Here is a 12500-nt window from a genome sequence, read left to right as displayed (position 1 = left end):
TATTTCCGTTGGCCTTGATTATAACGACGTAGCGACTGTACAGGAAATTCGATTGTGCCGAAGAGACTTCAGCGCATTTCCCACTTGGTCTCGTTATTAGCTAAATTGTACAACATCAAAATGACTGGAATAGGAATAATTTTCTTGTAATCGAGTATCATAATTCCCCTTGTGAACAGGAGCAGTTTCCCACTAACATAATTATCCTAAGGTGTTCTCTTAGATTTGTCCTTTTGTGTTGAATTCGCGCAGAAGGTTCGTTATCCGCCGCATTACTCCTTCAATCCGTTCGACTTCTTCGGGAAATTGGATAAAAAGAAACGAGATGCGGATTCCCGCGCTACGTGATTGAACTCAAAGATATTGTTTTTATTCTGTCGCTGGGATATTCGCAAGATAAGAGTGGGGGTATGATGCTGCATGTTAAACAATTATACAGAAAAATGATTTTTATCATAAAATATAGCGTATTTATTTGCGATTTTCGTTGGTGAAACAAGGCTCTATCTAACCGTAGATTTGCGCATGTTTTAATTGACGTTCGGTTAGGAATATAATGTTTACAACTTACACGCGAGGGGAAAATCTTGCATGCGTCTCGAGTAAGCTGGAGGTCGGATCAATGTGTTTCTATATATGAACCTTTAAGGTAGAAGTCATCAAAACGTAAAGGTAGAAGTCATCAAAACGCAAAAAGGTAGAAGTAATCAATACGTAATCACGTGTGGAACAGAAATAAAATTTTCGTTGCATCATTATAGCTGTTGAAATGAACACACTGAACGTAACTAATATCTTATGATATCACATCACCAAAGGCTTAGGAGCTGAAAAACATAAATAGGCAGCGTCTCTCCTGCACCTTCCATTTTACGTTACAACGAGAACTATTACATCAAATGTCAAAAACGAAAAGCGTGGAGACTGTGCAACAGAGAGAGAGAGAGAGAGAGAGAGAGAGAGAGAGAGTGAGAGAGAGAGCAACATAATTCCATGAAGAGAGAAGACACCCACGCACCGACAATCTTTAGCTACACTCGTGTCGGCGACAGCCTTCCCACTAAACTGCTAATGAACAACCAGAAGAAAAGACAGAGAGAGAGAGAGAGAGAGAGAGCTAGGAAATAATTTACGAACCTTCACCAACACCAAATATATATTGAGGGAAACTAAGAGACCGACGCCATTCTTCATTGGCCTGAGTATATATATTTTCTCCCCGGGAAGATACAACTTTCCACATCGCCAGAAGAAGGTCTGTCTGTCTGTCTGCCTGTCAGTCCAAAATGCCATGGGGATATTCTTCAGGGTTAAAGACACTCAATCCGAGATAGGATTATAATGTGGTAACGTGTATCTTTACCAGTTTACCTAGATCAATTACAACCCCTGAAGAAATAACTATTACCTGAAAATTCGTGGAAAACAATAAAAACAGCCATCATGAACTTGTAAAATGAATAAAATCCTAGTTACACTAACAGAACTTCACAATAATTTTCTCTTTATATGTATCTACTGGTTTGTCTGGCTAAAAAATAATTGAATTTTCTTTGTCTGTATCTACAAGTTAATTTTGCTTGAAGGAGTAACTATTGCCTGAAAAAGTGTGGAAAACAATGAAAACAGCCATCATGAACTTGTAAAATGAATAAAATCCTTGTTACACTAACAGAACTTCACAGTAATTTTCTCTTTATATGTATCTACCGGTTTGTCTGGCTAAAATGATTGAATTTTCTCTGTCTGTATCTACGAGTTAATCTGGCTAAAACCTTTGAATGTGACAAGAAACGTAAATCTAATCTCTACTGCAAAGGCCTAGATACGCCAGTTGACTTGATCTAAGATAAATGATTTATATTCAACTACAACAAATACTCATTGTCTAAATATAAGAACAATTACGAAACACGACTTTCTTACTGAAAAAAGATCATGTCTTTAGGGTAGGCATTTCACTGTCTGTTGTTTCATTATTTTCAATTCCAGTACTCATTTTAATTACAATTTTTTTTATTCTAATATTTTAAACAAGTCTTTTTCTCAGTCAGCATCCTGTCTCACACATTTCTATTCAAGGGTTTACTTTTGTAAAATTGAATTATGTGTTTTAAGACATTAAAAATAAACAAAAAGAAACTGGTAAAAAATGCGCCGAAGTTTCTTCGGTGCAATCGAGTTTTCTGTACGGCCACTACAGTGTATAACCAAGGCCACCGAAAATAGCTCTATCTTTCGGTGGTCTCGGTATAAGGTTGAATGAGCCTCGGCCCATGAAACTTTAACCACTTACCGGTGGTGGCCTATCCTATATAGTTACCAGAAGCACGATTATGGCTACTTTAACCTTGAATAAAATCAAAATTTCTAAGGCTAGAGGGCTGCAATTTGCTATGTTTGATGATTAAAGGGCGGAGGATCAACATGCCAATTTGCAGCCCTCTAGCCTCAGCGGATTTTAAGATCTGAGGGCGGAGAGAAAAAGTGCGGACGGACAGACAAAGCCGTCACAATAGTTTTCTTTTAACGACAACTAAATACTAATATAAAACAATGATTCGAAGTACAAGTGTGAAACCGAACACCAACTAAACGATTTATTGCTACGGCTGCCGAGTTGCAGTTTGAGAAGCTTCCAAAAGTAGCGAAATCTATTTCAGGCTGCAGTACTCGTTAAGTCAGCTCATCTGACAATCGAATCAAGCTTTGAGTCGGATAAATGAGGGTTTACGTAAATGGACTGAGTTACAACGAACGCGACGATTTGTCCTGCCCAAAATGAATTCGTTAATGCGAGAGATTTTAGGTATATATCGGATCCGGATCATCAGCGAATTACAAGGTCATGGCTATGGGATTAAGGTGTGTGACAGATCAGGATAATCAGGAAGCTGTAAAGGTCATGAAAAACTGAAAAGAGCTATGGAGTCTGCATTCATTAATGAAAACTTGTAAAACATCTGTAAAACTGTAAAATGAAAAGAGCTATGGAGCCTTTAAGTATTAATGAAAACCTGTAAGAGGTCAAAACAAAAGCGTTGAAGCGAGAAAAGAAAATCTGGAGTGACGGAATTGAAAAGATCAGAAAAAAACAAGAGCAAAACGAGAAGCATTCAATAAATGATCATGAAATTTAATAACATGTTAGGGAGAATCGACTACGAATTTGACGATGGACTGTAAGAATTCATTATAAACAATGTTGGTCCAGAATCGACTAAACGATGTACAATGGACTGTAAGAATTCTTTATAAACAATGATACAGTAACTTGCATCTCGAACTGTTGTACAAAAACGTAAAAAAAGAGAGTTCCATTAAATTTCACATGCTTTTTATTTTCTGGTACCGTCTTTCGATTACCTTTTCGTGCAGCCTGTGTAAGTTTGACTCGTTCATAATATGCACCGCCCAGTTGCAAACACTTTTTTTAAAAGGGTGGTGCGTGTTTGTGGGGGGGGGGGGTGTGGGGAGGTGGGAGGAGACTGTTACGGTATGGTAGTTCCTGCTTCCTTTGGCAACAAGATCAGTCTGGCCCCTCCGTCGGAAGCATTAAAAAAATCGATCTCGTTTTCTTGTCACAATATTCCAGCCTGTTGTCTTGGACAAATGCTTTTGTCACCATGTTTATTAACTAGCTATATTACGAATTTTGGTTTCATTCATATCTACCTGTGAATATTCTACGTTGCGAAAGAAGTATCTTCCTACCTCAATATAAGTAAATCAATCTGCTGATAAGTTACAGTTCACAAAATAATCTTGGGAAATAAAATTGAGGTGATAAAAACGATTAATCAATATGTAATGAGAGAGAGAGAGAGAGAGAGAGAGAGAGAGAGAGAGAGAGAGAGAGAGAGAGAGAGGCTAAGGCACATACATAAATCCATCACCTGCTACCAAGATTGATGAGCCTACCTACAGAGAAACCTACTAACGGACATAAGAACTGACTACTATTCCCACCTACAGAAATCAGACAGCCGCAAAGAACACGACAGACAAGAAGAAAACAGTAAAGGTCAACTGTCAGGCTTCCTGATCTAAAGACACTTTCGTCTGAAGAGAGGGAAAATGCTTCCCATCAAGAGAATAAGTGACATAGAAAGGTTTCCACTGTTGTTAAAGATGCCTTGGGGATGGAGAGGGGAGGGGGAAGAGGGGGGGGGGGATTCATAGACATTTTAAACTCTTAACCTTTGAAGGGTTTAATTTTCATGACAGGTAAATAAACCTCTTTTCCTCAATCGGAACTTGTTACCAAAATGGCAATTTGTATGTTTAACACTTCTATGGAGCTGGAAAGTTTTAATTAACAACAATATCGAAATACTGACGGAACCACTGTAAAATATATTCGTTCCCTTTCTGCTTTACAGTCTATAAAGGCAAAAGTCTCTTATTCTAGAAAAAAAATGCAACTCAAAACACAGATAGCTGTATATCAGTTACATAAGCAAATTAATTGGACTATAAAAGTCCCAGTGATAAAAGGTCTTCACTTTAAAGCAGATATAAATACTTCATTTTTTGTTCTCTGCCATAATTGCCAACTTGATATATTTTCATGAAGATTATATATATAAAAAATTTTTATATTTACGTTTACGAAACTCCTATTTGTCATGGGTGAGAATAATAAAAAAAATTATATATACGTAACCCGGGAAAAGCCACGAACTAAAATATTACTTTTTCTATGAACTATTTTTTTTTCTTTTAATATCACGGATCAAGTTCTTCCCTGGCGATGAGGATTTTTCCAGCTACGGGTTCCTCCGCTAAAAAAAACCCCTTAAAATAAACATACACACAAAATTGCCTGGATATAAGCGGCAGACACACACACACACACACACACAGAAATTAGTGTCACTAATTCTACAGATCCCCTAAAAAAAAAAAAAAATAAACTGCAGAGGACTGACTTCTTGGTTATGGTTTTACATATCATATATCCGTTTCGTTTCCACGAGTTTAACATTAAATAACTATTCCTCAAAGCCGTAATACGGGTGACACCTGCTTCAGAATTATAAAGACAATTTTTCCTTTTGGTTTTACGCAGAATTACACGTGAGCTAAAGTGAAAAATAATCAAAGAGGACATCAGAGTAGAACACACACACACACACATACACAAAGTCATCTATGGCGTTGGCGGTAGAATTATTCCAACACTATCGGTGTTACAATAAAAACCCTCTGGTAGCAAATGTGACCATATATTTTTTTTTAAATACCCTAGAACTGGTTACTGAATATATGCACTTCTTTGCCATTGGTTCTAATATCTGAGAATAATGACAAAGTGGTTCACGTGAATGCTCGAATTAAAAAAAAAAAAATAAAAAAATAAAATCCGTCTTTATCGATCTAGGATTCGTGATCACTTTCTATCGTGTCTATTCTTGGAACTTTATTTTAAAACTGACTGGAATGTTACTTCTACCTAGATTTATCTGTATTTATCATTTAGTTTCTAGGATAATGTCGTTTGAAATAAATTCTTTTTAATTCGCGGTTTAACAGCCTGACTCACTCTACAGAAGAAAGCAAAAAGAAATAAATAAACAAGTAAATGTACCTACTATTGATCGTTAGACCACTTATCTAGCATAAACTTTAGAGGGACCAAAAAAACTTACACTATTTGACACAAATCTTAGAAGAATAATCTCTTTTCACTGATCATTTTTTTTGAGGAACGTGAATGAAGGGATCAAACACAGAGACTGTGAGCATCAACACGGAATATCAAATTAAATTGCCGAAGCAAACTGATTGATAAAAGAAATGAAACCACACAACACTAATGAAGTTTGGAAAACTTCTCAAACTAATTCCCTCACAATTCTTCAGATCTCATGAATGAAAGGATTGTATCCGTAAAACATTAATATGATTAAAACAAACATCTCCCCATATTTTTAGAAAATACTTACCTTATAAATTCATCAGTTCTTATATCATTGGTCCTCAAATATTTTGGCATCGTGACCCGCGGCAGTGGTGTGACAAACCACCATTACCCATGGCCCATTCCTCTTCAGTTATGAGAGCTTATAACACAAGGCGTGATCCGACCTCCAGCTTTATCTGGATGCATGTAAGATTTTACCCTCATGCTTAAGTGACAAAATATTATACTCCCAACTTTTACCGTCAATTAAAACGTACTCAAATCTACGGTCAAATAGAGGCTTGTTTCACCAAAGAAAATTAAAATGAATACGCTATGTTTTATTAGAAATCCTTTTTTTTGTAGTGTTTAAAACGCACGTATATATTTGTTACATTTCCATTCTAGTAAATAAATCTCACGCACATATATATTTGTTGCATTTTCATTCTAATAAATAAATCATAAACATCCTATCTTAAAATTCCTGCATCTTTAACTCAACGCAAAACACCTTTTTCAGACCTTTTTAGTCTCTTCCATGGACCCTCCCTACACTCCCCAACAAGAACAAGAACAAGAACAAGAACAAGAACAAGAACAAGAACAAGAACAAGAACAAAGTAGTTTGTAGGCTTACTCCCCGAGTAGGCGATAAAGGAAAGGAAAATATAGTAAAGCTTAATTTCAGATGCATTTTATATGTGAGACAATCACATTGCTTTTACTCAAGTCTTAAGAAATAAAGAATTTAGATTTTAGACATTATTCCTCTGACAAAAAACTAAAATTAAAGCATTGTTCCTTTTATTACAAATTGGAATTAAGGTGGCGCGCTACAAATGAAACCTAACGTACATCTATATAAAACTTCAAGTCACTGATAAATTAATCATTAAATCTGCAGTACTGACTGAAAAAGACTTGATCAATTTCTTGAGGCTGCACGACTAAATCCAGCGTCCTTTTGTTGTTCAGCCAAAAGTACTTCAGCTCAAAGTCAAAATTCACTAAACAGTCAAAAATGTCTATAGCCCAAAGACAAACTTCAAATAACCATTCGGAAACTATCGATAACATCTGGAGACATTTCACAGACAGACAAAACACGAAATAAAAACTTGAAGAACGAAAACCAAGGGATTTTATCTTTTTTTTTTCTTTTTTTTTTTTGCTGATGGCCCATAATAAAATGGCTTCCCAAGACAGCCCTTGAGGGCTTACTTTTGGGTTTAATAGAACATCATAAAGGCGACCCTCGGGGCATTAAGGTTCAAATGACTTTCAATTCTCTCTTATGAGAATGAGGTCATTAAGCTTAAATAAAAATCCTGAGGACTAGAGGCGAACTCGGTTACCTTTTAACTGAGTTTCAGGTAAAAAATATATTTTTTAATCTAGAAAAATAAAAAAACTAAATGAGAGAGTTGGTTGTCAACAGTGACTCTCTACAGATGAATTATGAGTTTTAGTTTTTTATAAAAGAAACCTATTGTGATGGCTATTTGTCTGACCGTACAAAAAGTGCTGACCGTCCGCACTTTTTGCTGTCCGCCCATAGATCTCAGATACTACTGAGGCTAGAGGGCTGCAAATTGGTATGTTGATCAGCCACACTCCAAGCATCAAACATAACAAATTGCAGCCATATAGCCTCAGTAGTTTTGAGTTTATTTAAGGTTAAAGTTAGCCATGATCGTGTATCTGGCACTGCTATGGGTGCCAACAACACAGCATACCACAAATCCTACGCACAAATATTGACAAAATGTTGTAATAAAAAAGATGAATAAAAATGAAATAGAATAGATAAGAATATCTCGGAAGCCTGAGAAAGAAATGCATTTAAGGAACATTTCCTGAATAAAGACATATTTATTTCAATGAAAATTTATAGAAGAATATAATGATTTTAAGATATGAATAGATTAGAGATATACAGTATTAAGTGCACCCCGGTGCACTTAATACTGTATATAAACAGGAAGGTGCGTGTGTATCTGTATCTGTATAATTTTCGCGGAGGGTTTTGCAACTTGCATCATTTCCGGCCGAAGTCAGGATCATTACGTCGGGCAAAAATGGCTTGATATTGTTTATCAAAAGAAATTATTAATGATGTTAGCGGTATGAAAAATGAGAGAAGAAGAAGAGGGTCGCAAAAATGAAAGGCATAATCATGTTTTACTTGAGAGAGAGAGAGAGAAAGAGAGAGAGAGAGAGAGAGAGAGAGAGAGAGTTTTTCAAAGAGTGAATGGATTGACATATAAGTCACATGGGTAAAAAAAGGCAAATAAATAAATAGGAAAAAACGTAAATAAATCATGAAAAGTGTAATGAGCATTGTATTAGGGTAATGATGTTATTTCTCAAACCACAGTTATATATTGCAAGACTAATGAAGACAGAAGTGACAAGGGTATATTTTTGAAGGAAATGCTTCGCCAAAGCTGAAGGAAGACACGGAAGTTGAATGACTGCAAGAGTTGAATGGACTACATGAGAAGCGTGTACGAGTACAACCTAAGAACGGGGTCATATACCTTACAGGTCGCGTTTGTGGTTTTCATGATGGTGGGAAGTGGAAGCAAAAATAGTGAGTAGTGGGAAGAGGTGACGAGAAGCTGAGTGAAGGGAACCAGAGATGATTGAGGTGCAACTGCAAGACAGATGGGAATATTGTGTGCGAGGTGATAGGAGGGTAGATAGAGAAATTAAGACAGTATACGTACTTGCGTGTGCTTTGCGCGGTAGACACCTCTCTGGAGGAACCACCTCCCTTTCTAAATGCAGTCTGTAAATGGGTTTATCTCGGCCTATTCCGTTTTAGACAATAAATGCAGTCTATAAATGGGTTTACCTCGGCTTATTCCGTTTTAGACAATAAATAAAATGGAATAAAAATATTAAGACTACGCCATATTTCGTTACCTTTCCTTCAAGATCTCCTTTAGACGGGTACTTTCATAACACCGGATTGCTATAAATTTTGCGTTTGTCTTTCAGGTCGAAGACTAAAAAAGGCGCATTAGATTTACAAGCGCCTAAAGCTGTCTAACCTTATAAGAATGTCAGTTACGAGACATTTCTTATCCTTTACATGACTTTCCACTCAAGAGGACGAATAATCCCATCTCCTAAGTGATGTTAGCAGCCCTAATACAACTCAGGACTTCTTATGTGTCTTATCTATTTATTTCGTGATCTTTAGTCCCCACATTCACGTATAAGGATAGAAGATTATTCCGTTAACCCGCTTATCCTCTGTTTAATTTCCTTCATTGTTATGATATTGTATTATTTATTGTATGTAAAGTAGTAATAGCAGAAACAGTAATAATGATATCCAAATTTACGACATTTTACTTGTATTCTTGCAAGTTTTAGCATTCTTGTTTGAAGGAATTTTTATTCAGTGCAGGAACAATCTGCTAACCTCGACTTTTCGTCACGAATGCTATGACAAAACTCCCCATCCAAGAATGTCTGATATATCTTTATACTTCTCAAGTAAGATTTTACATCAAAAAGTAAACGTGTACAGTTACGCGAAGCATTATCATGAAATTGAATTACAATACTGATACTTCGCTTCTTTTTCCCATCGACAATCGTATTACAACTTCTCACTTCCTTTCAATAATGCACGAATTCAATCTTGTTTGTTAAGTACTTAATGTAGCAATAACTTCAGGGGAGGTGGGGAAAAACAATAGGTGAAAGTAACATGATACAATCATACTTAAACTTAGAGTATTATCATAACAGGTCGTGGGTGGAATCGCTATCTCCTGTTATAATCTGTAATATTGACATTCTAATTACACAGTGAGGGATAGGGGGGGGGCTTGAAGGGATTATGGGGGGCATAGGCCCCTCCAATCTCCAGTCTGACAGTCAACTATAATACAAAGTTTTTATTTTTTTACTTTAATGCCTCTATCGTGTTATATAATCACACAAAGGAAGATTCTGTTTCGGTAACGACCAACAGGTCATTGTACTTTCGTGCGTAATCGACATTTCATCTTCCTAAATATTTCTGGGTAATTAGTTTTAGTTTTCTTCAAAAGTAAATCATTGTGAAGGCTTTGTCTATCCGTCCGTGCTTTTCCTGTCCGCCCTCAGATATTAAAAACTACTGAGGCTAGAGGGCTGCAAATTGGAGTGTTGATCATCCACCCTCCAACCACCAAACATGCAAAATTGCAGCCTTCTAGCCTCGGTAGATTTTATTTCTTTTAAGGTTAAATTTAGCCATAATCGCACGTCTGGCTACAATATAGGACAGGTCACCACCGGAACGTGGTTAAAGTTTCATGGGCAGCGGCTCATACCAAGACCACCGAAAGACAGATCTATTTTCGGTGGCCCCGATTATATGCTGTACAGAAAACTCGTTGCATTTTTTACTTATTATTATTATTTCTTCATTTTCATTCTATTTACCTACCTATTATGCATTATCTTTCTGAAATAATCTTAATATATATGCATATCAATTAAATGAAAGTTGCTTTATAAAGGGTAAATAACACCTCTTCAGCTTCAGTCAGTAAATAACGGTTTATTACTATTAACTTGATACTCAGTGCACCCAGAATTGATAAGAAGACTGATAATCATACTTAACCCTCTATTAAACTGAATGGGTCACAACAAACAGCGATAGATATATATTATATATATATATATATATATATATATATATATATATATATATATATATATATTTATATATATAGATATATATATATATATATATATATATATATATATATATAAAACAACGCACTATGAACCTAATAGATTGAGTTCTAGGGATTTCACTGAATTAATATAACACACTTTCAATTTAGCGCAATTAATAATCTCAAACAATCAAGCCTTGTCCACACTATTAAAACATGTCATCACATATGTTGGTAACATATCGCATACCTATCAACAACATGTTGAAAATAATACGGTGACAATAAGTGGAGAACGAATCTTTGGCAATTACAAGGTAATTGTATGAAGCTCTGGTTAGAATGACCAATTAGTCGCTACCTTGTGTTCAACATTTTTGTGATGAGTGTGACAAGTTGTAAACATTGTTGGGGTGTGTGCAACAAATTGTAAATATTGTTCGGGTATGTGCAACAAGTTGTAAACATCTTTGCGATGTGTGTGACAACTTGTAAACATTTTTCTGATGTTCAACAAGTTGTAAATATTTTTTTGATGTGTGCGATAAGTTATAAATATTTATGCGATGTTTGCAGGACATTATAAACATTTTTGTGATGTGTGCAAGAAGTTGTAAACATTTTTGCGATGTGTGCGACAAGTTGTTAAGATGTTTGTGATGTGTGCGACAAGTTATAAACATTTTTGTGATGTTTACGACAATTTGTACACACTTTTGCGATGTGTGCAAGAAGTTGTAAAAATTTTTGCAATGTGAGCAAGAAGTTGTAAACATTTTTGCCATGCATGGGACAAGTTGTAAACATTTTTGCCATGTATGTGACAAGTTGACAATATTTTTGCGATGTGTGCGACAAGTTGTAAACGCGTATTTTTGACATTTTACTAGTGTAGACGCGGTCTAAGAGAGACTGAAACGCTATTTTGTTGGCCCAAGTCTGGAAAAATGTAGAACATTAATTAATCTGTTACTGAATGAGTTATCAAGAAAGTAGAGGAAACAGCGTCATACCTTTCAAATTATCCCCTTTGTCCCTCCAGGCACACCTTTGGGATTGTTAATTAAAAAACTCATTATCGAGACCCCTCGCAGCATTGAAGTCTAAATAACGGTTAATTATTCTTGAAAAGAAAATGGCGTTATCGCGTCTACCTTGGGGAGATTTAAGCAAAAGGTCAACTCACCCATTACATGAACGGGACAGTGGCTGAAAATACGGTTTAGCAAATGGAGCAGAATATATCTGTATTAAAAGAGCAGAATATCTGTATTAAAAGAGTAGAATATCTATATTAAACGAGTAGAATATCTATATTAAACGAGTGGAATATCTATATTAAAAGAGCAGAATATCTATATTAAACGAGTAGAATATCTATATTAAAAGAGCAGAATATCTATATTAAAGGAGTAAAATATCTATATTAAAAGAGTAGAATATCTATATTAAAAGAGCAGAATATCTATATTAAAAGAGCAGAATATCTTTACTAAAAGAGCAGAATATCTATATTAAAAGAGTAGAATATCTATACTAAAAGAGCAGAATATCTATATTAAAAGAGGCCTCCTGTGTCGTGTCCATGAACACGACACAGGAGGCCTTTTTGCTCCCGACCTGCACCCGAAGAAACCCTCCAATAACGGCAAACATCACCATATCGCCGCCCGAAAACGCCCCAATCCAAGACGACATTAATACGATGGATAATACCAGCAGTGACATTAATACGATGCATAATACCAGCAGTGACGTCACGCCGCCTTTACCCAATCAAAACGAAACCCGGCGTGATGATATGCAGCTGAGAAGATCGGCGCGCCTGCTAAGCATGCGATCGAGAGCTGGCTTGAGCCCGCAGCCAGGCAGCCAATGAAAAAGAAGCTCCCCACCCACGAGCC

The sequence above is a fragment of the Macrobrachium nipponense genome, chromosome 39, assembly GCF_015104395.2.
Source record: "Macrobrachium nipponense isolate FS-2020 chromosome 39, ASM1510439v2, whole genome shotgun sequence".
In the NCBI taxonomy this organism is placed as follows: Eukaryota; Metazoa; Arthropoda; class Malacostraca; order Decapoda; family Palaemonidae; genus Macrobrachium; species Macrobrachium nipponense.
The sequence above is the reverse complement of the archived record's forward strand: the minus strand, read 5'-3'. Positions refer to the sequence as shown.